This window comes from Ambystoma mexicanum, unplaced genomic scaffold (assembly GCF_040938575.1).
Source record: "Ambystoma mexicanum isolate Mex_15411 unplaced genomic scaffold, UKY_AmexF1_1 Mex_scaf10, whole genome shotgun sequence".
Classification (NCBI taxonomy): domain Eukaryota; kingdom Metazoa; phylum Chordata; class Amphibia; order Caudata; family Ambystomatidae; genus Ambystoma; species Ambystoma mexicanum.
The window spans coordinates 1,322,501-1,339,944 of NW_027182325.1; the positions used below are offsets into that span (position 1 = coordinate 1,322,501).

Below are 17,444 nucleotides of genomic sequence, written 5' to 3' on the forward strand. Positions count from 1 at the left end.
ATTGCCTTTCAAAACTGCAAGGTCTAGCTGACTAGATGCTTAAAAGTACAAAACTCACTAGGCCCAGAGCCTACGGCCACACCACACTGATTGCGCCCGATCTCGTCTGATCTCGGAAGCTAAGCAGTGTCGGGCCTAGTTAGTACCTGGATGGGAGACCACCTGGGAATACCAGGTGCTGTAGGCTTTTTTGTGCTCCAAGTTCAGGAAGTGAGCCATTTCACAATTGCCTTTCAAAACTGCAAGGTCTAGCCGACTAGATGCTTAAAAGTACAAAACTCACTAGGCCCAGAGCCTACGGCCACACCACACTGAATGTGCCCGATCTCGGAAGCTAAGCAGGGTCAGGCCTAGTTAGTACCTGGATGGGAGACTGCCTGGGAATACCAGGTGCTGTAGGCTTTTTTGTGCTCCATGATTAGTAATTGCGCAACTTCTCAATTATTTTTCAAATTTGGTATGTTTCCAAAATAATTGTATCCCGTTTTATAGCGGAAATGTTGGACAACATCATGAGGGCTGGAGCTACCTTTTTACATAGAATTAGCATACAGGTAGTGTGTTCATGGGTAATAAATCGACTTTCACATGTAATGCAGTACAGAGAATATTGAGTCCTTCAAGAGGCATGAAAGAAAACCATTATTGTGTTGATTGTTCTCTCCACCTCCCTGCAACAGACACAGGATGGATGAATTAAAGTTATCCTACCAGACATAGGAGTCCTGAATGGGCCCACCAGTCTTATATATCTCGCCTGATCGAGCCTGATCGAGCGATGAGCGTGGTATCATGTTGCAAGTGGCTGCATGGCTTAGCTTACTAAATGCAAATGCATAAGAGTAATATTCTTAGCATTCCTAGAGCCTACGGCCACACCACACTGAATGCACCCGATCTCGTCTGATCTCGGAAGTTAAGCAGTGTCAGGCCTAGTTAGTACCTGGATGGGAGACCGCCTGGGAATACCAGGTGCTGTAGGCTTTTTTGTGCTCCAAGTTCAGGAAGTGAGCCCTTTCTCAATTGCCTTTTAAAACTGCAAGGTCTAGCCGACTAGATGCTTAAAAGTACAACACTCACTAGGCCCAGAGCCTACGGCCACACCACACTGAATGCGCCTGATCTCGTCTGATCTCAGAAGCTAAGCAGTGTCGGGCCTAGTTAGTACCTGGATGGGAGACCGCCTGGGAATACCAGGTGCTGTAGGCTTTTTTGTACTCCAAGTTCAGGAAGTGAGCCATTTCTCAATTGCCTTTCAAAACTGCAAGGTCTAGCCGACTAGATGCTTAAAAGTACAAAACTCACTAGGCCCAGAGCCTACGGCCACACCACACTGAATGCGCCCGATCTCGTCTGATCTCGGAAGCTAAGCAGTGTCGGGCCTAGTTAGTACCTGGATGGGAGACCACCTGGGAATACCAGGTGCTGTAGGCTTTTTTGTGCTCCAAGTTCAGGAAGTGAGCCATTTCTCAATTGCCTTTCAAAATTGCAAGGTCTAGCTGACTAGATGCTTAAAAGTACAAAACTCACTAGGCCCAGAGCCTACGGCCACACCACACTGATTGCGCCCGATCTCGTCTGATCTCGGAAGCTAAGCAGTGTCGGGCCTCGTTAGTACCTGGATGGGAGACCGCCTGGGAATACCAGGTGCTGTAGGCTTTTTTGTGCTCCAAGTTCAGGAAGTGAGCCATTTCTCAATTGCCTTTCAAAACTGCAAGGTCTAGCTGACTAGATGCTTAAAAGTACAAAACTCACTAGGCCCAGAGCCTACGGCCACACCACACTGATTGCGCCCGATCTCGTCTGATCTCGGAAGCTAAGCAGTGTCGGGCCTAGTTAGTACCTGGATGGGAGACCACCTGGGAATACCAGGTGCTGTAGGCTTTTTTGTGCTCCAAGTTCAGGAAGTGAGCCATTTCACAATTGCCTTTCAAAACTGCAAGGTCTAGCCGACTAGATGCTTAAAAGTACAAAACTCACTAGGCCCAGAGCCTACGGCCACACCACACTGAATGCGCCCGATCTCGGAAGCTAAGCAGGGTCAAGCCTAGTTAGTACCTGGATGGGAGACTGCCTGGGAATACCAGGTGCTGTAGGCTTTTTTGTGCTCCATGATTAGTAATTGCGCAACTTCTCAATTATTTTTCAAATTTGGTATGTTTCCAAAATAATTGTATCCCGTTTTATAGCGGAAATGTTGGACAACATCATGAGGGCTGGAGCTACCTTTTTACATAGAATTAGCATACAGGTAGTGTGTTCATGGGTAATAAATCGACTTTCACATGTAATGCAGTACAGAGAATATTGAGTCCTTCAAGAGGCATGAAAGAAAACCATTATTGTGTTGATTGTTCTCTCCACCTCCCTGCAACAGACACAGGATGGATGAATTAAAGTTATCCTACCAGACATAGGAGTCCTGAATGGGCCCACCAGTCTTATATATCTCGCCTGATCGAGCCTGATCGAGCGATGAGCGTGGTATCATGTTGCAAGTGGCTGCATGGCTTAGCTTACTAAATGCAAATGCATAAGAGTAATATTCTTAGCATTCCTAGAGCCTACGGCCACACCACACTGAATGCACCCGATCTCGACTGATCTCGGAAGTTAAGCAGTGTCAGGCCTAGTTAGTACCTGGATGGGAGACCGCCTGGGAATACCAGGTGCTGTAGGCTTTTTTGTGCTCCAAGTTCAGGAAGTGAGCCCTTTCTCAATTGCCTTTTAAAACTGCAAGGTCTAGCCGACTAGATGCTTAAAAGTACAAAACTCACTAGGCCCAGAGCCTACGGCCACACCACACTGAATGTGCCTGATCTCGTCTGATCTCAGAAGCTAAGCAGTGTCGGGCCTAGTTAGTACCTGGATGGAAGACCGCCTGGGAATACCAGGTGCTGTAGGCTTTTTTGTACTCCAAGTTCAGGAAGTGAGCCATTTCTCAATTGCCTTTCAAAACTGCAAGGTCTAGCCGACTAGATGCTTAAAAGTACAAAACTCACAAGAACCAGAGCCTACGGCCACACCACACTGAATGCGCCCGATCTCGTCTGATCTCGGAAGCTAAGCAGTGTCGGGCCTCGTTAGTACCTGGATGGGAGACCGCCTGGGAATACCAGGTGCTGTAGGCTTTTTTGTGCTCCAAGTTCAGGAAGTGAGCCATTTCTCAATTGCCTTTCAAAACTGCAAGGTCTAGCTGACTAGATGCTTAAAAGTACAAAACTCACTAGGCCCAGAGCCTACGGCCACACCACACTGATTGCGCCCGATCTCGTCTGATCTCGGAAGCTAAGCAGGGTCAGGCCTAGTTAGTACCTGGATGGGAGACTGCCTGGGAATACCAGGTGCTGTAGGCTTTTTTTGTGCTCCATGATTAGTAATTGCGCAACTTCTCAATTATTTTTCAAATTTGGTATGTTTCCAAAATAATTGTATCCCGTTTTATAGCGGAAATGTTGGACAACATCATGAGGGCTGGAGCTACCTTTTTACATAGAATTAGCATACAGGTAGTGTGTTCATGGGTAATAAATCGACTTTCACATGTAATGCAGTACAGAGAATATTGAGTCCTTCAAGAGGCATGAAAGAAAACCATTATTGTGTTGATTGTTCTCTCCACCTCCCTGCAACAGACACAGGATGGATGAATTAAAGTTATCCTACCAGACATAGGAGTCCTGAATGGGCCCACCAGTCTTATATATCTCGCCTGATCGAGCGATGAGCGTGGTATCATGTTGCAAGTGGCTGCATGGCTTAGCTTACTAAATGCAAATGCATAAGAGTAATATTCTTAGCATTCCTAGAGCCTACGGCCACACCACACTGAATGCACCCGATCTCGTCTGATCTCGGAAGTTAAGCAGTGTCAGGCCTAGTTAGTACCTGGATGGGAGACCGCCTGGGAATACCAGGTGCTGTAGGCTTTTTTGTGCTCCAAGTTCAGGAAGTGAGCCCTTTCTCAATTGCCTTTTAAAACTGCAAGGTCTAGCCGACTAGATGCTTAAAAGTACAACACTCACTAGGCCCAGAGCCTACGGCCACACCACACTGAATGCGCCTGATCTCGTCTGATCTCAGAAGCTAAGCAGTGTCGGGCCTAGTTAGTACCTGGATGGGAGACCGCCTGGGAATACCAGGTGCTGTAGGCTTTTTTGTACTCCAAGTTCAGGAAGTGAGCCATTTCTCAATTGCCTTTCAAAACTGCAAGGTCTAGCCGACTAGATGCTTAAAAGTACAAAACTCACTAGGCCCAGAGCCTACGGCCACACCACACTGAATGCGCCCGATCTCGTCTGATCTCGGAAGCTAAGCAGTGTCGGGCCTAGTTAGTACCTGGATGGGAGACCACCTGGGAATACCAGGTGCTGTAGGCTTTTTTGTGCTCCAAGTTCAGGAAGTGAGCCATTTCACAATTGCCTTTCAAAACTGCAAGGTCTAGCCGACTAGATGCTTAAAAGTACAAACTCACTAGGCCCAGAGCCTACGGCCACACCACACTGAATGCGCCCGATCTCGGAAGCTAAGCAGGGTCGGGCCTAGTTAGTACCTGGATGGGAGACTGCCTGGGAATACCAGGTGCTGTAGGCTTTTTTTGTGCTCCATGATTAGTAATTGCGCAACTTCTCAATTATTTTTCAAATTTGGTATGTTTCCAAAATAATTGTATCCCGTTTTATAGCGGAAATGTTGGACAACATCATGAGGGCTGGAGCTACCTTTTTACATAGAATTAGCATACAGGTAGTGTGTTCATGGGTAATAAATCAACTTTCACATGTAATGCAGTACAGAGAATATTGAGTCCTTCAAGAGGCATGAAAGAAAACCATTATTGTGTTGATTGTTCTCTCCACCTCCCTGCAACAGACACAGGATGGATGAATTAAAGTTATCCTACCAGACATAGGAGTCCTGAATGGGCCCACCAGTCTTATATATCTCGCCTGATCGAGCCTGATCGAGCGATGAGCGTGGTATCATGTTGCAAGTGGCTGCATGGCTTAGCTTACTAAATGCAAATGCATAAGAGTAATATTCTTAGCATTCCTAGAGCCTACGGCCACACCACACTGAATGCACCCGATCTCGACTGATCTCAGAAGTTAAGCAGTGTCAGGCCTAGTTAGTACCTGGATGGGAGACCGCCTGGGAATACCAGGTGCTGTAGGCTTTTTTGTGCTCCAAGTTCAGGAAGTGAGCCCTTTCTCAATTGCCTTTTAAAACTGCAAGGTCTAGCCGACTAGATGCTTAAAAGTACAAAACTCACTAGGCCCAGAGCCTACGGCCACACCACACTGAATGTGCCTGATCTCGTCTGATCTCAGAAGCTAAGCAGTGTCGGGCCTAGTTAGTACCTGGATGGAAGACCGCCTGGGAATACCAGGTGCTGTAGGCTTTTTTGTACTCCAAGTTCAGGAAGTGAGCCATTTCTCAATTGCCTTTCAAAACTGCAAGGTCTAGCCGACTAGATGCTTAAAAGTACAAAACTCACAAGAACCAGAGCCTACGGCCACACCACACTGAATGCGCCCGATCTCGTCTGATCTAGGCAGCTAAGCAGTGTCGGGCCTCGTTAGTACCTGGATGGGAGACCGCCTGGGAATACCAGGTGCTGTAGGCTTTTTTGTGCTCCAAGTTCAGGAAGTGAGCCATTTCTCAATTGCCTTTCAAAATTGCAAGGTCTAGCTGACTAGATGCTTAAAAGTACAAAACTCACTAGGCCCAGAGCCTACGGCCACACCACACTGATTGCGCCCGATCTCGTCTGATCTCGGAAGCTAAGCAGTGTCGGGCCTCGTTAGTACCTGGATGGGAGACCGCCTGGGAATACCAGGTGCTGTAGGCTTTTTTGTGCTCCAAGTTCAGGAAGTGAGCCATTTCTCAATTGCCTTTCAAAACTGCAAGGTCTAGCTGACTAGATGCTTAAAAGTACAAAACTCACTAGGCCCAGAGCCTACGGCCACACCACACTGATTGCGCCCGATCTTGTCTGATCTTGGAAGCTAAGCAGTGTCGGGCCTAGTTAGTACCTGGATGGGAGACCACCTGGGAATACCAGGTGCTGTAGGCTTTTTTGTGCTCCAAGTTCAGGAAGTGAGCCATTTCACAATTGCCTTTCAAAACTGCAAGGTCTAGCCGACTAGATGCTTAAAAGTACAAAACTCACTAGGCCCAGAGCCTACGGCCACACCACACTGAATGCGCCCGATCTCGGAAGCTAAGCAGGGTCAGGCCTAGTTAGTACCTGGATGGGAGACTGCCTGGGAATACCAGGTGCTGTAGGCTTTTTTGTGCTCCATGATTAGTAATTGCGCAACTTCTCAATTATTTTTCAAATTTGGTATGTTTCCAAAATAATTGTATCCCGTTTTATAGCGGAAATGTTGGACAACATCATGAGGGCTGGAGCTACCTTTTTACATAGAATTAGCATACAGGTAGTGTGTTCATGGGTAATAAATCGACTTTCACATGTAATGCAGTACAGAGAATATTGAGTCCTTCAAGAGGCATGAAAGAAAACCATTATTGTGTTGATTGTTCTCTCCACCTCCCTGCAACAGACACAGGATGGATGAATTAAAGTTATCCTACCAGACATAGGAGTCCTGAATGGGCCCACCAGTCTTATATATCTCGCCTGATCGAGCCTGATCGAGCGATGAGCGTGGTATCATGTTGCAAGTGGCTGCATGGCTTAGCTTACTAAATGCAAATGCATAAGAGTAATATTCTTAGCATTCCTAGAGCCTACGGCCACACCACACTGAATGCACCCGATCTCGACTGATCTCGGAAGTTAAGCAGTGTCAGGCCTAGTTAGTACCTGGATGGGAGACCGCCTGGGAATACCAGGTGCTGTAGGCTTTTTTGTGCTCCAAGTTCAGGAAGTGAGCCCTTTCTCAATTGCCTTTTAAAACTGCAAGGTCTAGCCGACTAGATGCTTAAAAGTACAAAACTCACTAGGCCCAGAGCCTACGGCCACACCACACTGAATGTGCCTGATCTCGTCTGATCTCAGAAGCTAAGCAGTGTCGGGCCTAGTTAGTACCTGGATGGAAGACCGCCTGGGAATACCAGGTGCTGTAGGCTTTTTTGTACTCCAAGTTCAGGAAGTGAGCCATTTCTCAATTGCCTTTCAAAACTGCAAGGTCTAGCCGACTAGATGCTTAAAAGTACAAAACTCACAAGAACCAGAGCCTACGGCCACACCACACTGAATGCGCCCGATCTCGTCTGATCTCGGAAGCTAAGCAGTGTCGGGCCTCGTTAGTACCTGGATGGGAGACCGCCTGGGAATACCAGGTGCTGTAGGCTTTTTTGTGCTCCAAGTTCAGGAAGTGAGCCATTTCTCAATTGCCTTTCAAAACTGCAAGGTCTAGCTGACTAGATGCTTAAAAGTACAAAACTCACTAGGCCCAGAGCCTACGGCCACACCACACTGATTGCGCCCGATCTCGTCTGATCTCGGAAGCTAAGCAGTGTCGGGCCTAGTTAGTACCTGGATGGGAGACCACCTGGGAATACCAGGTGCTGTAGGCTTTTTTGTGCTCCAAGTTCAGGAAGTGAGCCATTTCACAATTGCCTTTCAAAACTGCAAGGTCTAGCCGACTAGATGCTTAAAAGTACAAAACTCACTAGGCCCAGAGCCTACGGCCACACCACACTGAATGTGCCCGATCTCGGAAGCTAAGCAGGGTCAGGCCTAGTTAGTACCTGGATGGGAGACTGCCTGGGAATACCAGGTGCTGTAGGCTTTTTTGTGCTCCATGATTAGTAATTGCGCAACTTCTCAATTATTTTTCAAATTTGGTATGTTTCCAAAATAATTGTATCCCGTTTTATAGCGGAAATGTTGGACAACATCATGAGGGCTGGAGCTACCTTTTTACATAGAATTAGCATACAGGTAGTGTGTTCATGGGTAATAAATCGACTTTCACATGTAATGCAGTACAGAGAATATTGAGTCCTTCAAGAGGCATGAAAGAAAACCATTATTGTGTTGATTGTTCTCTCCACCTCCCTGCAACAGACACAGGATGGATGAATTAAAGTTATCCTACCAGACATAGGAGTCCTGAATGGGCCCACCAGTCTTATATATCTCGCCTGATCGAGCCTGATCGAGCGATGAGCGTGGTATCATGTTGCAAGTGGCTGCATGGCTTAGCTTACTAAATGCAAATGCATAAGAGTAATATTCTTAGCATTCCTAGAGCCTACGGCCACACCACACTGAATGCACCCGATCTCGTCTGATCTCGGAAGTTAAGCAGTGTCAGGCCTAATTAGTACCTGGATGGGAGACCGCCTGGGAATACCAGGTGCTGTAGGCTTTTTTGTGCTCCAAGTTCAGGAAGTGAGCCCTTTCTCAATTGCCTTTTAAAACTGCAAGGTCTAGCCGACTAGATGCTTAAAAGTACAACACTCACTAGGCCCAGAGCCTACGGCCACACCACACTGAATGCGCCTGATCTCGTCTGATCTCAGAAGCTAAGCAGTGTCGGGCCTAGTTAGTACCTGGATGGGAGACCGCCTGGGAATACCAGGTGCTGTAGGCTTTTTTGTACTCCAAGTTCAGGAAGTGAGCCATTTCTCAATTGCCTTTCAAAACTGCAAGGTCTAGCCGACTAGATGCTTAAAAGTACAAACTCACTAGGCCCAGAGCCTACGGCCACACCACACTGAATGCGCCCGATCTCGGAAGCTAAGCAGGGTCGGGCCTAGTTAGTACCTGGATGGGAGACTGCCTGGGAATACCAGGTGCTGTAGGCTTTTTTGTGCTCCATGATTAGTAATTGCGCAACTTCTCAATTATTTTTCAAATTTGGTATGTTTCCAAAATAATTGTATCCCGTTTTATAGCGGAAATGTTGGACAACATCATGAGGGCTGGAGCTACCTTTTTACATAGAATTAGCATACAGGTAGTGTGTTCATGGGTAATAAATCGACTTTCACATGTAATGCAGTACAGAGAATATTGAGTCCTTCAAGAGGCATGAAAGAAAACCATTATTGTGTTGATTGTTCTCTCCACCTCCCTGCAACAGACACAGGATGGATGAATTAAAGTTATCCTACCAGACATAGGAGTCCTGAATGGGCCCACCAGTCTTATATATCTCGCCTGATCGAGCCTGATCGAGCGATGAGCGTGGTATCATGTTGCAAGTGGCTGCATGGCTTAGCTTACTAAATGCAAATGCATAAGAGTAATATTCTTAGCATTCCTAGAGCCTACGGCCACACCACACTGAATGCACCCGATCTCGACTGATCTCGGAAGTTAAGCAGTGTCAGGCCTAGTTAGTACCTGGATGGGAGACCGCCTGGGAATACCAGGTGCTGTAGGCTTTTTTGTGCTCCAAGTTCAGGAAGTGAGCCCTTTCTCAATTGCCTTTTAAAACTGCAAGGTCTAGCCGACTAGATGCTTAAAAGTACAAAACTCACTAGGCCCAGAGCCTACGGCCACACCACACTGAATGTGCCTGATCTCGTCTGATCTCAGAAGCTAAGCAGTGTCGGGCCTAGTTAGTACCTGGATGGAAGACCGCCTGGGAATACCAGGTGCTGTAGGCTTTTTTGTACTCCAAGTTCAGGAAGTGAGCCATTTCTCAATTGCCTTTCAAAACTGCAAGGTCTAGCCGACTAGATGCTTAAAAGTACAAAACTCACAAGAACCAGAGCCTACGGCCACACCACACTGAATGCGCCCGATCTCGTCTGATCTCGGAAGCTAAGCAGTGTCGGGCCTCGTTAGTACCTGGATGGGAGACCGCCTGGGAATACCAGGTGCTGTAGGCTTTTTTGTGCTCCAAGTTCAGGAAGTGAGCCATTTCTCAATTGCCTTTCAAAACTGCAAGGTCTAGCTGACTAGATGCTTAAAAGTACAAAACTCACTAGGGCCAGAGCCTACGGCCACACCACACTGATTGCGCCCGATCTTGTCTGATCTCGGAAGCTAAGCAGTGTCCGGCCTAGTTAGTACCTGGATGGGAGACCACCTGGGAATACCAGGTGCTGTAGGCTTTTTTGTGCTCCAAGTTCAGGAAGTGAGCCATTTCACAATTGCCTTTCAAAACTGCAAGGTCTAGCCGACTAGATGCTTAAAAGTACAAAACTCACTAGGCCCAGAGCCTACGGCCACACCACACTGAATGTGCCCGATCTCGGAAGCTAAGCAGGGTCAGGCCTAGTTAGTACCTGGATGGGAGACTGCCTGGGAATACCAGGTGCTGTAGGCTTTTTTGTGCTCCATGATTAGTAATTGCGCAACTTCTCAATTATTTTTCAAATTTGGTATGTTTCCAAAATAATTGTATCCCGTTTTATAGCGGAAATGTTGGACAACATCATGAGGGCTGGAGCTACCTTTTTACATAGAATTAGCATACAGGTAGTGTGTTCATGGGTAATAAATCGACTTTCACATGTAATGCAGTACAGAGAATATTGAGTCCTTCAAGAGGCATGAAAGAAAACCATTATTGTGTTGATTGTTCTCTCCACCTCCCTGCAACAGACACAGGATGGATGAATTAAAGTTATCCTACCAGACATAGGAGTCCTGAATGGGCCCACCAGTCTTATATATCTCGCCTGATCGAGCCTGATCGAGCGATGAGCGTGGTATCATGTTGCAAGTGGCTGCATGGCTTAGCTTACTAAATGCAAATGCATAAGAGTAATATTCTTAGCATTCCTAGAGCCTACGGCCACACCACACTGAATGCACCCGATCTCGTCTGATCTCGGAAGTTAAGCAGTGTCAGGCCTAGTTAGTACCTGGATGGGAGACCGCCTGGGAATACCAGGTGCTGTAGGCTTTTTTGTGCTCCAAGTTCAGGAAGTGAGCCCTTTCTCAATTGCCTTTTAAAACTGCAAGGTCTAGCCGACTAGATGCTTAAAAGTACAACACTCACTAGGCCCAGAGCCTACGGCCACACCACACTGAATGCGCCTGATCTCGTCTGATCTCAGAAGCTAAGCAGTGTCGGGCCTAGTTAGTACCTGGATGGGAGACCGCCTGGGAATACCAGGTGCTGTAGGCTTTTTTGTACTCCAAGTTCAGGAAGTGAGCCATTTCTCAATTGCCTTTCAAAACTGCAAGGTCTAGCCGACTAGATGCTTAAAAGTACAACACTCACTAGGCCCAGAGCCTACGGCCACACCACACTGAATGCGCCTGATCTCGTCTGATCTCGGAAGCTAAGCAGTGTCGGGCCTAGTTAGTACCTGGATGGGAGACCACCTGGGAATACCAGGTGCTGTAGGCTTTTTTGTGCTCCAAGTTCAGGAAGTGAGCCATTTCACAATTGCCTTTCAAAACTGCAAGGTCTAGCCGACTAGATGCTTAAAAGTACAAACTCACTAGGCCCAGAGCCTACGGCCACACCACACTGAATGCGCCCGATCTCGGAAGCTAAGCAGGGTCGGGCCTAGTTAGTACCTGGATGGGAGACTGCCTGGGAATACCAGGTGCTGTAGGCTTTTTTTGTGCTCCATGATTAGTAATTGCGCAACTTCTCAATTATTTTTCAAATTTGGTATGTTTCCAAAATAATTGTATCCCGTTTTATAGCGGAAATGTTGGACAACATCATGAGGGCTGGAGCTACCTTTTTACATAGAATTAGCATACAGGTAGTGTGTTCATGGGTAATAAATCAACTTTCACATGTAATGCAGTACAGAGAATATTGAGTCCTTCAAGAGGCATGAAAGAAAACCATTATTGTGTTGATTGTTCTCTCCACCTCCCTGCAACAGACACAGGATGGATGAATTAAAGTTATCCTACCAGACATAGGAGTCCTGAATGGGCCCACCAGTCTTATATATCTCGCCTGATCGAGCCTGATCGAGCGATGAGCGTGGTATCATGTTGCAAGTGGCTGCATGGCTTAGCTTACTAAATGCAAATGCATAAGAGTAATATTCTTAGCATTCCTAGAGCCTACGGCCACACCACACTGAATGCACCCGATCTCGACTGATCTCAGAAGTTAAGCAGTGTCAGGCCTAGTTAGTACCTGGATGGGAGACCGCCTGGGAATACCAGGTGCTGTAGGCTTTTTTGTGCTCCAAGTTCAGGAAGTGAGCCCTTTCTCAATTGCCTTTTAAAACTGCAAGGTCTAGCCGACTAGATGCTTAAAAGTACAAAACTCACTAGGCCCAGAGCCTACGGCCACACCACACTGAATGTGCCTGATCTCGTCTGATCTCAGAAGCTAAGCAGTGTCGGGCCTAGTTAGTACCTGGATGGAAGACCGCCTGGGAATACCAGGTGCTGTAGGCTTTTTTGTACTCCAAGTTCAGGAAGTGAGCCATTTCTCAATTGCCTTTCAAAACTGCAAGTTCTAGCCGACTAGATGCTTAAAAGTACAAAACTCACAAGAACCAGAGCCTACGGCCACACCACACTGAATGCGCCCGATCTCGTCTGATCTCGGAAGCTAAGCAGTGTCGGGCCTCGTTAGTACCTGGATGGGAGACCGCCTGGGAATACCAGGTGCTGTAGGCTTTTTTGTGCTCCAAGTTCAGGAAGTGAGCCATTTCTCAATTGCCTTTCAAAATTGCAAGGTCTAGCTGACTAGATGCTTAAAAGTACAAAACTCACTAGGCCCAGAGCCTACGGCCACACCACACTGATTGCGCCTGATCTCGTCTGATCTCGGAAGCTAAGCAGTGTCGGGCCTCGTTAGTACCTGGATGGGAGACCGCCTGGGAATACCAGGTGCTGTAGGCTTTTTTGTGCTCCAAGTTCAGGAAGTGAGCCATTTCACAATTGCCTTTCAAAACTGCAAGGTCTAGCCGACTAGATGCTTAAAAGTACAAACTCACTAGGCCCAGAGCCTACGGCCACACCACACTGAATGCGCCCGATCTCGGAAGCTAAGCAGGGTCGGGCCTAGTTAGTACCTGGATGGGAGACTGCCTGGGAATACCAGGTGCTGTAGGCTTTTTTTGTGCTCCATGATTAGTAATTGCGCAACTTCTCAATTATTTTTCAAATTTGGTATGTTTCCAAAATAATTGTATCCCGTTTTATAGCGGAAATGTTGGACAACATCATGAGGGCTGGAGCTACCTTTTTACATAGAATTAGCATACAGGTAGTGTGTTCATGGGTAATAAATCAACTTTCACATGTAATGCAGTACAGAGAATATTGAGTCCTTCAAGAGGCATGAAAGAAAACCATTATTGTGTTGATTGTTCTCTCCACCTCCCTGCAACAGACACAGGATGGATGAATTAAAGTTATCCTACCAGACATAGGAGTCCTGAATGGGCCCACCAGTCTTATATATCTCGCCTGATCGAGCCTGATCGAGCGATGAGCGTGGTATCATGTTGCAAGTGGCTGCATGGCTTAGCTTACTAAATGCAAATGCATAAGAGTAATATTCTTAGCATTCCTAGAGCCTACGGCCACACCACACTGAATGCACCCGATCTCGACTGATCTCAGAAGTTAAGCAGTGTCAGGCCTAGTTAGTACCTGGATGGGAGACCGCCTGGGAATACCAGGTGCTGTAGGCTTTTTTGTGCTCCAAGTTCAGGAAGTGAGCCCTTTCTCAATTGCCTTTTAAAACTGCAAGGTCTAGCCGACTAGATGCTTAAAAGTACAAAACTCACTAGGCCCAGAGCCTACGGCCACACCACACTGAATGTGCCTGATCTCGTCTGATCTCAGAAGCTAAGCAGTGTCGGGCCTAGTTAGTACCTGGATGGAAGACCGCCTGGGAATACCAGGTGCTGTAGGCTTTTTTGTACTCCAAGTTCAGGAAGTGAGCCATTTCTCAATTGCCTTTCAAAACTGCAAGGTCTAGCCGACTAGATGCTTAAAAGTACAAAACTCACAAGAACCAGAGCCTACGGCCACACCACACTGAATGCGCCCGATCTCGTCTGATCTCGGAAGCTAAGCAGTGTCGGGCCTCGTTAGTACCTGGATGGGAGACCGCCTGGGAATACCAGGTGCTGTAGGCTTTTTTGTGCTCCAAGTTCAGGAAGTGAGCCATTTCTCAATTGCCTTTCAAAATTGCAAGGTCTAGCTGACTAGATGCTTAAAAGTACAAAACTCACTAGGCCCAGAGCCTACGGCCACACCACACTGATTGCGCCTGATCTCGTCTGATCTCGGAAGCTAAGCAGTGTCGGGCCTCGTTAGTACCTGGATGGGAGACCGCCTGGGAATACCAGGTGCTGTAGGCTTTTTTGTGCTCCAAGTTCAGGAAGTGAGCCATTTCTCAATTGCCTTTCAAAACTGCAAGGTCTAGCTGACTAGATGCTTAAAAGTACAAAACTCACTAGGCCCAGAGCCTACGGCCACACCACACTGATTGCGCCCGATCTTGTCTGATCTCGGAAGCTAAGCAGTGTCGGGCCTAGTTAGTACCTGGATGGGAGACCACCTGGGAATACCAGGTGCTGTAGGCTTTTTTGTGCTCCAAGTTCAGGAAGTGAGCCATTTCACAATTGCCTTTCAAAACTGCAAGGTCTAGCCGACTAGATGCTTAAAAGTAAAAAACTCACTAGGCCCAGAGCCTACGGCCACACCTCACTGAATGCGCCCGATCTCGGAAGCTAAGCAGGGTCAGGCCTAGTTAGTACCTGGATGGGAGACTGCCTGGGAATACCAGGTGCTGTAGGCTTTTTTGTGCTCCATGATTAGTAATTGCGCAACTTCTCAATTATTTTTCAAATTTGGTATGTTTCCAAAATAATTGTATCCCGTTTTATAGCGGAAATGTTGGACAACATCATGAGGGCTGGAGCTACCTTTTTACATAGAATTAGCATACAGGTAGTGTGTTCATGGGTAATAAATCGACTTTCACATGTAATGCAGTACAGAGAATATTGAGTCCTTCAAGAGGCATGAAAGAAAACCATTATTGTGTTGATTGTTCTCTCCACCTCCCTGCAACAGACACAGGATGGATGAATTAAAGTTATCCTACCAGACATAGGAGTCCTGAATGGGCCCACCAGTCTTATATATCTCGCCTGATCGAGCCTGATCGAGCGATGAGCGTGGTATCATGTTGCAAGTGGCTGCATGGCTTAGCTTACTAAATGCAAATGCATAAGAGTAATATTCTTAGCATTCCTAGAGCCTACGGCCACACCACACTGAATGCACCCGATCTTGACTGATCTCGGAAGTTAAGCAGTGTCAGGCCTAGTTAGTACCTGGATGGGAGACCGCCTGGGAATACCAGGTGCTGTAGGCTTTTTTGTGCTCCAAGTTCAGGAAGTGAGCCCTTTCTCAATTGCCTTTTAAAACTGCAAGGTCTAGCCGACTAGATGCTTAAAAGTACAAAACTCACTAGGCCCAGAGCCTACGGCCACACCACACTGAATGTGCCTGATCTCGTCTGATCTCAGAAGCTAAGCAGTGTCGGGCCTAGTTAGTACCTGGATGGAAGACCGCCTGGGAATACCAGGTGCTGTAGGCTTTTTTGTACTCCAAGTTCAGGAAGTGAGCCATTTCTCAATTGCCTTTCAAAACTGCAAGGTCTAGCCGACTAGATGCTTAAAAGTACAAAACTCACAAGAACCAGAGCCTACGGCCACACCACACTGAATGCGCCCGATCTCGTCTGATCTCGGAAGCTAAGCAGTGTCGGGCCTCGTTAGTACCTGGATGGGAGACCGCCTGGGAATACCAGGTGCTGTAGGCTTTTTTGTGCTCCAAGTTCAGGAAGTGAGCCATTTCTCAATTGCCTTTCAAAACTGCAAGGTCTAGCTGACTAGATGCTTAAAAGTACAAAACTCACTAGGCCCAGAGCCTACGGCCACACCACACTGATTGCGCCCGATCTCGTCTGATCTCGGAAGCTAAGCAGTGTCGGGCCTAGTTAGTACCTGGATGGGAGACCACCTGGGAATACCAGGTGCTGTAGGCTTTTTTGTGCTCCAAGTTCAGGAAGTGAGCCATTTCACAATTGCCTTTCAAAACTGCAAGGTCTAGCCGACTAGATGCTTAAAAGTACAAAACTCACTAGGCCCAGAGCCTACGGCCACACCACACTGAATGTGCCCGATCTCGGAAGCTAAGCAGGGTCAGGCCTAGTTAGTACCTGGATGGGAGACTGCCTGGGAATACCAGGTGCTGTAGGCTTTTTTGTGCTCCATGATTAGTAATTGCGCAACTTCTCAATTATTTTTCAAATTTGGTATGTTTCCAAAATAATTGTATCCCGTTTTATAGCGGAAATGTTGGACAACATCATGAGGGCTGGAGCTACCTTTTTACATAGAATTAGCATACAGGTAGTGTGTTCATGGGTAATAAATCGACTTTCACATGTAATGCAGTACAGAGAATATTGAGTCCTTCAAGAGGCATGAAAGAAAACCATTATTGTGTTGATTGTTCTCTCCACCTCCCTGCAACAGACACAGGATGGATGAATTAAAGTTATCCTACCAGACATAGGAGTCCTGAATGGGCCCACCAGTCTTATATATCTCGCCTGATCGAGCCTGATCGAGCGATGAGCGTGGTATCATGTTGCAAGTGGCTGCATGGCTTAGCTTACTAAATGCAAATGCATAAGAGTAATATTCTTAGCATTCCTAGAGCCTACGGCCACACCACACTGAATGCACCCGATCTCGTCTGATCTCGGAAGTTAAGCAGTGTCAGGCCTAGTTAGTACCTGGATGGGAGACCGCCTGGGAATACCAGGTGCTGTAGGCTTTTTTGTGCTCCAAGTTCAGGAAGTGAGCCCTTTCTCAATTGCCTTTTAAAACTGCAAGGTCTAGCCGACTAGATGCTTAAAAGTACAACACTCACTAGGCCCAGAGCCTACGGCCACACCACACTGAATGCGCCTGATCTCGTCTGATCTCAGAAGCTAAGCAGTGTCGGGCCTAGTTAGTACCTGGATGGGAGACCGCCTGGGAATACCAGGTGCTGTAGGCTTTTTTGTACTCCAAGTTCAGGAAGTGAGCCATTTCTCAATTGCCTTTCAAAACTGCAAGGTCTAGCCGAATAGATGCTTAAAAGTACAAAACTCACTAGGCCCAGAGCCTACGGCCACACCACACTGAATGCGCCCGATCTCGTCTGATCTCAGAAGCTAAGCAGTGTCGGGCCTAGTTAGTACCTGGATGGGAGACCACCTGGGAATACCAGGTGCTGTAGGCTTTTTTGTGCTCCAAGTTCAGGAAGTGAGCCCTTTCTCAATTGCCTTTTAAAACTGCAAGGTCTAGCCGACTAGATGCTTAAAAGTACAAAACTCACTAGGCCCAGAGCCTACGGCCACACCACACTGAATGTGCCTGATCTCGTCTGATCTCAGAAGCTAAGCAGTGTCGGGCCTAGTTAGTACCTGGATGGAAGACCGCCTGGGAATACCAGGTGCTGTAGGCTTTTTTGTACTCCAAGTTCAGGAAGTGAGCCATTTCTCAATTGC

At 47.2% G+C, this 17,444-nt stretch overlaps 48 non-coding genes and 11 pseudogenes across 48 annotated transcripts; all 59 read left to right on the forward strand.

Annotated features, from left to right (window-relative positions):
* The first annotated feature begins 68 nt into the window (after positions 1-68).
* On the forward strand, positions 69-187 carry LOC138547728 (5S ribosomal RNA). Its single transcript, XR_011291558.1, has one exon. It is a non-coding gene; the product is annotated as a 5S ribosomal RNA (ribosomal RNA).
* Positions 188-293: 106 nt separating this feature from the next.
* On the forward strand, positions 294-402 carry LOC138546192 (5S ribosomal RNA; annotated as a pseudogene).
* Positions 403-865: 463 nt separating this feature from the next.
* LOC138548906 (5S ribosomal RNA) lies at positions 866-984 on the forward strand. Its single transcript, XR_011292698.1, has one exon. It is a non-coding gene; the product is annotated as a 5S ribosomal RNA (ribosomal RNA).
* Positions 985-1,090: 106 nt separating this feature from the next.
* On the forward strand, positions 1,091-1,209 carry LOC138540505 (5S ribosomal RNA). The gene has a single exon (XR_011288549.1). It is a non-coding gene; the product is annotated as a 5S ribosomal RNA (ribosomal RNA).
* Positions 1,210-1,315: 106 nt separating this feature from the next.
* Positions 1,316-1,434, forward strand: LOC138548288 (5S ribosomal RNA). The gene has a single exon (XR_011292096.1). It is a non-coding gene; the product is annotated as a 5S ribosomal RNA (ribosomal RNA).
* A 106-nt stretch (positions 1,435-1,540) lies between these two features.
* Positions 1,541-1,659, forward strand: LOC138536981 (5S ribosomal RNA). Its single transcript, XR_011285135.1, has one exon. It is a non-coding gene; the product is annotated as a 5S ribosomal RNA (ribosomal RNA).
* Positions 1,660-1,765: 106 nt separating this feature from the next.
* LOC138547730 (5S ribosomal RNA) lies at positions 1,766-1,884 on the forward strand. The gene has a single exon (XR_011291560.1). It is a non-coding gene; the product is annotated as a 5S ribosomal RNA (ribosomal RNA).
* A 106-nt stretch (positions 1,885-1,990) lies between these two features.
* On the forward strand, positions 1,991-2,099 carry LOC138547009 (5S ribosomal RNA; annotated as a pseudogene).
* A 463-nt stretch (positions 2,100-2,562) lies between these two features.
* Positions 2,563-2,681, forward strand: LOC138538474 (5S ribosomal RNA). The gene has a single exon (XR_011286572.1). It is a non-coding gene; the product is annotated as a 5S ribosomal RNA (ribosomal RNA).
* A 106-nt stretch (positions 2,682-2,787) lies between these two features.
* Positions 2,788-2,906, forward strand: LOC138539706 (5S ribosomal RNA). Its single transcript, XR_011287770.1, has one exon. It is a non-coding gene; the product is annotated as a 5S ribosomal RNA (ribosomal RNA).
* A 106-nt stretch (positions 2,907-3,012) lies between these two features.
* On the forward strand, positions 3,013-3,131 carry LOC138550032 (5S ribosomal RNA). Its single transcript, XR_011293797.1, has one exon. It is a non-coding gene; the product is annotated as a 5S ribosomal RNA (ribosomal RNA).
* A 106-nt stretch (positions 3,132-3,237) lies between these two features.
* Positions 3,238-3,356, forward strand: LOC138542489 (5S ribosomal RNA). The gene has a single exon (XR_011290469.1). It is a non-coding gene; the product is annotated as a 5S ribosomal RNA (ribosomal RNA).
* A 454-nt stretch (positions 3,357-3,810) lies between these two features.
* Positions 3,811-3,929, forward strand: LOC138548907 (5S ribosomal RNA). Its single transcript, XR_011292699.1, has one exon. It is a non-coding gene; the product is annotated as a 5S ribosomal RNA (ribosomal RNA).
* A 106-nt stretch (positions 3,930-4,035) lies between these two features.
* LOC138540517 (5S ribosomal RNA) lies at positions 4,036-4,154 on the forward strand. Its single transcript, XR_011288561.1, has one exon. It is a non-coding gene; the product is annotated as a 5S ribosomal RNA (ribosomal RNA).
* Positions 4,155-4,260: 106 nt separating this feature from the next.
* Positions 4,261-4,379, forward strand: LOC138548300 (5S ribosomal RNA). Its single transcript, XR_011292107.1, has one exon. It is a non-coding gene; the product is annotated as a 5S ribosomal RNA (ribosomal RNA).
* A 105-nt stretch (positions 4,380-4,484) lies between these two features.
* Positions 4,485-4,593, forward strand: LOC138543414 (5S ribosomal RNA; annotated as a pseudogene).
* Positions 4,594-5,057: 464 nt separating this feature from the next.
* On the forward strand, positions 5,058-5,176 carry LOC138542182 (5S ribosomal RNA). The gene has a single exon (XR_011290169.1). It is a non-coding gene; the product is annotated as a 5S ribosomal RNA (ribosomal RNA).
* Positions 5,177-5,282: 106 nt separating this feature from the next.
* LOC138539707 (5S ribosomal RNA) lies at positions 5,283-5,401 on the forward strand. Its single transcript, XR_011287771.1, has one exon. It is a non-coding gene; the product is annotated as a 5S ribosomal RNA (ribosomal RNA).
* Positions 5,402-5,507: 106 nt separating this feature from the next.
* On the forward strand, positions 5,508-5,626 carry LOC138542328 (5S ribosomal RNA). Its single transcript, XR_011290314.1, has one exon. It is a non-coding gene; the product is annotated as a 5S ribosomal RNA (ribosomal RNA).
* A 106-nt stretch (positions 5,627-5,732) lies between these two features.
* On the forward strand, positions 5,733-5,851 carry LOC138536982 (5S ribosomal RNA). The gene has a single exon (XR_011285136.1). It is a non-coding gene; the product is annotated as a 5S ribosomal RNA (ribosomal RNA).
* Positions 5,852-5,957: 106 nt separating this feature from the next.
* On the forward strand, positions 5,958-6,076 carry LOC138541731 (5S ribosomal RNA). Its single transcript, XR_011289731.1, has one exon. It is a non-coding gene; the product is annotated as a 5S ribosomal RNA (ribosomal RNA).
* A 106-nt stretch (positions 6,077-6,182) lies between these two features.
* On the forward strand, positions 6,183-6,291 carry LOC138545011 (5S ribosomal RNA; annotated as a pseudogene).
* Positions 6,292-6,754: 463 nt separating this feature from the next.
* On the forward strand, positions 6,755-6,873 carry LOC138538475 (5S ribosomal RNA). The gene has a single exon (XR_011286573.1). It is a non-coding gene; the product is annotated as a 5S ribosomal RNA (ribosomal RNA).
* Positions 6,874-6,979: 106 nt separating this feature from the next.
* Positions 6,980-7,098, forward strand: LOC138539709 (5S ribosomal RNA). The gene has a single exon (XR_011287773.1). It is a non-coding gene; the product is annotated as a 5S ribosomal RNA (ribosomal RNA).
* Positions 7,099-7,204: 106 nt separating this feature from the next.
* LOC138550033 (5S ribosomal RNA) lies at positions 7,205-7,323 on the forward strand. Its single transcript, XR_011293798.1, has one exon. It is a non-coding gene; the product is annotated as a 5S ribosomal RNA (ribosomal RNA).
* Positions 7,324-7,429: 106 nt separating this feature from the next.
* On the forward strand, positions 7,430-7,548 carry LOC138547731 (5S ribosomal RNA). The gene has a single exon (XR_011291561.1). It is a non-coding gene; the product is annotated as a 5S ribosomal RNA (ribosomal RNA).
* Positions 7,549-7,654: 106 nt separating this feature from the next.
* On the forward strand, positions 7,655-7,763 carry LOC138546193 (5S ribosomal RNA; annotated as a pseudogene).
* Positions 7,764-8,226: 463 nt separating this feature from the next.
* LOC138549657 (5S ribosomal RNA) lies at positions 8,227-8,345 on the forward strand. Its single transcript, XR_011293433.1, has one exon. It is a non-coding gene; the product is annotated as a 5S ribosomal RNA (ribosomal RNA).
* A 106-nt stretch (positions 8,346-8,451) lies between these two features.
* On the forward strand, positions 8,452-8,570 carry LOC138540528 (5S ribosomal RNA). The gene has a single exon (XR_011288572.1). It is a non-coding gene; the product is annotated as a 5S ribosomal RNA (ribosomal RNA).
* A 105-nt stretch (positions 8,571-8,675) lies between these two features.
* Positions 8,676-8,784, forward strand: LOC138543415 (5S ribosomal RNA; annotated as a pseudogene).
* Positions 8,785-9,247: 463 nt separating this feature from the next.
* LOC138538476 (5S ribosomal RNA) lies at positions 9,248-9,366 on the forward strand. The gene has a single exon (XR_011286574.1). It is a non-coding gene; the product is annotated as a 5S ribosomal RNA (ribosomal RNA).
* Positions 9,367-9,472: 106 nt separating this feature from the next.
* LOC138539710 (5S ribosomal RNA) lies at positions 9,473-9,591 on the forward strand. The gene has a single exon (XR_011287774.1). It is a non-coding gene; the product is annotated as a 5S ribosomal RNA (ribosomal RNA).
* A 106-nt stretch (positions 9,592-9,697) lies between these two features.
* LOC138550035 (5S ribosomal RNA) lies at positions 9,698-9,816 on the forward strand. The gene has a single exon (XR_011293800.1). It is a non-coding gene; the product is annotated as a 5S ribosomal RNA (ribosomal RNA).
* Positions 9,817-9,922: 106 nt separating this feature from the next.
* LOC138542447 (5S ribosomal RNA) lies at positions 9,923-10,041 on the forward strand. The gene has a single exon (XR_011290428.1). It is a non-coding gene; the product is annotated as a 5S ribosomal RNA (ribosomal RNA).
* Positions 10,042-10,147: 106 nt separating this feature from the next.
* Positions 10,148-10,256, forward strand: LOC138546194 (5S ribosomal RNA; annotated as a pseudogene).
* Positions 10,257-10,719: 463 nt separating this feature from the next.
* LOC138548908 (5S ribosomal RNA) lies at positions 10,720-10,838 on the forward strand. The gene has a single exon (XR_011292700.1). It is a non-coding gene; the product is annotated as a 5S ribosomal RNA (ribosomal RNA).
* Positions 10,839-10,944: 106 nt separating this feature from the next.
* LOC138540539 (5S ribosomal RNA) lies at positions 10,945-11,063 on the forward strand. The gene has a single exon (XR_011288583.1). It is a non-coding gene; the product is annotated as a 5S ribosomal RNA (ribosomal RNA).
* Positions 11,064-11,169: 106 nt separating this feature from the next.
* LOC138549477 (5S ribosomal RNA) lies at positions 11,170-11,288 on the forward strand. Its single transcript, XR_011293260.1, has one exon. It is a non-coding gene; the product is annotated as a 5S ribosomal RNA (ribosomal RNA).
* Positions 11,289-11,393: 105 nt separating this feature from the next.
* Positions 11,394-11,502, forward strand: LOC138543416 (5S ribosomal RNA; annotated as a pseudogene).
* A 464-nt stretch (positions 11,503-11,966) lies between these two features.
* Positions 11,967-12,085, forward strand: LOC138542183 (5S ribosomal RNA). The gene has a single exon (XR_011290170.1). It is a non-coding gene; the product is annotated as a 5S ribosomal RNA (ribosomal RNA).
* A 106-nt stretch (positions 12,086-12,191) lies between these two features.
* On the forward strand, positions 12,192-12,310 carry LOC138539711 (5S ribosomal RNA). The gene has a single exon (XR_011287775.1). It is a non-coding gene; the product is annotated as a 5S ribosomal RNA (ribosomal RNA).
* Positions 12,311-12,416: 106 nt separating this feature from the next.
* Positions 12,417-12,535, forward strand: LOC138550036 (5S ribosomal RNA). The gene has a single exon (XR_011293801.1). It is a non-coding gene; the product is annotated as a 5S ribosomal RNA (ribosomal RNA).
* Positions 12,536-12,641: 106 nt separating this feature from the next.
* On the forward strand, positions 12,642-12,760 carry LOC138541033 (5S ribosomal RNA). The gene has a single exon (XR_011289051.1). It is a non-coding gene; the product is annotated as a 5S ribosomal RNA (ribosomal RNA).
* A 105-nt stretch (positions 12,761-12,865) lies between these two features.
* On the forward strand, positions 12,866-12,974 carry LOC138543417 (5S ribosomal RNA; annotated as a pseudogene).
* Positions 12,975-13,438: 464 nt separating this feature from the next.
* LOC138542184 (5S ribosomal RNA) lies at positions 13,439-13,557 on the forward strand. Its single transcript, XR_011290171.1, has one exon. It is a non-coding gene; the product is annotated as a 5S ribosomal RNA (ribosomal RNA).
* A 106-nt stretch (positions 13,558-13,663) lies between these two features.
* Positions 13,664-13,782, forward strand: LOC138539712 (5S ribosomal RNA). Its single transcript, XR_011287776.1, has one exon. It is a non-coding gene; the product is annotated as a 5S ribosomal RNA (ribosomal RNA).
* Positions 13,783-13,888: 106 nt separating this feature from the next.
* LOC138550037 (5S ribosomal RNA) lies at positions 13,889-14,007 on the forward strand. The gene has a single exon (XR_011293802.1). It is a non-coding gene; the product is annotated as a 5S ribosomal RNA (ribosomal RNA).
* Positions 14,008-14,113: 106 nt separating this feature from the next.
* On the forward strand, positions 14,114-14,232 carry LOC138541035 (5S ribosomal RNA). The gene has a single exon (XR_011289053.1). It is a non-coding gene; the product is annotated as a 5S ribosomal RNA (ribosomal RNA).
* Positions 14,233-14,338: 106 nt separating this feature from the next.
* Positions 14,339-14,457, forward strand: LOC138537740 (5S ribosomal RNA). Its single transcript, XR_011285866.1, has one exon. It is a non-coding gene; the product is annotated as a 5S ribosomal RNA (ribosomal RNA).
* Positions 14,458-14,563: 106 nt separating this feature from the next.
* LOC138545614 (5S ribosomal RNA) lies at positions 14,564-14,672 on the forward strand (annotated as a pseudogene).
* Positions 14,673-15,135: 463 nt separating this feature from the next.
* Positions 15,136-15,254, forward strand: LOC138542067 (5S ribosomal RNA). Its single transcript, XR_011290057.1, has one exon. It is a non-coding gene; the product is annotated as a 5S ribosomal RNA (ribosomal RNA).
* A 106-nt stretch (positions 15,255-15,360) lies between these two features.
* On the forward strand, positions 15,361-15,479 carry LOC138539713 (5S ribosomal RNA). The gene has a single exon (XR_011287777.1). It is a non-coding gene; the product is annotated as a 5S ribosomal RNA (ribosomal RNA).
* Positions 15,480-15,585: 106 nt separating this feature from the next.
* Positions 15,586-15,704, forward strand: LOC138550038 (5S ribosomal RNA). Its single transcript, XR_011293803.1, has one exon. It is a non-coding gene; the product is annotated as a 5S ribosomal RNA (ribosomal RNA).
* Positions 15,705-15,810: 106 nt separating this feature from the next.
* Positions 15,811-15,929, forward strand: LOC138547732 (5S ribosomal RNA). The gene has a single exon (XR_011291562.1). It is a non-coding gene; the product is annotated as a 5S ribosomal RNA (ribosomal RNA).
* A 106-nt stretch (positions 15,930-16,035) lies between these two features.
* LOC138546196 (5S ribosomal RNA) lies at positions 16,036-16,144 on the forward strand (annotated as a pseudogene).
* Positions 16,145-16,607: 463 nt separating this feature from the next.
* LOC138548909 (5S ribosomal RNA) lies at positions 16,608-16,726 on the forward strand. The gene has a single exon (XR_011292701.1). It is a non-coding gene; the product is annotated as a 5S ribosomal RNA (ribosomal RNA).
* A 106-nt stretch (positions 16,727-16,832) lies between these two features.
* LOC138540551 (5S ribosomal RNA) lies at positions 16,833-16,951 on the forward strand. The gene has a single exon (XR_011288594.1). It is a non-coding gene; the product is annotated as a 5S ribosomal RNA (ribosomal RNA).
* Positions 16,952-17,057: 106 nt separating this feature from the next.
* Positions 17,058-17,176, forward strand: LOC138537171 (5S ribosomal RNA). The gene has a single exon (XR_011285316.1). It is a non-coding gene; the product is annotated as a 5S ribosomal RNA (ribosomal RNA).
* A 106-nt stretch (positions 17,177-17,282) lies between these two features.
* Positions 17,283-17,401, forward strand: LOC138539714 (5S ribosomal RNA). The gene has a single exon (XR_011287778.1). It is a non-coding gene; the product is annotated as a 5S ribosomal RNA (ribosomal RNA).
* The last annotated feature ends 43 nt before the right edge of the window (positions 17,402-17,444 follow it).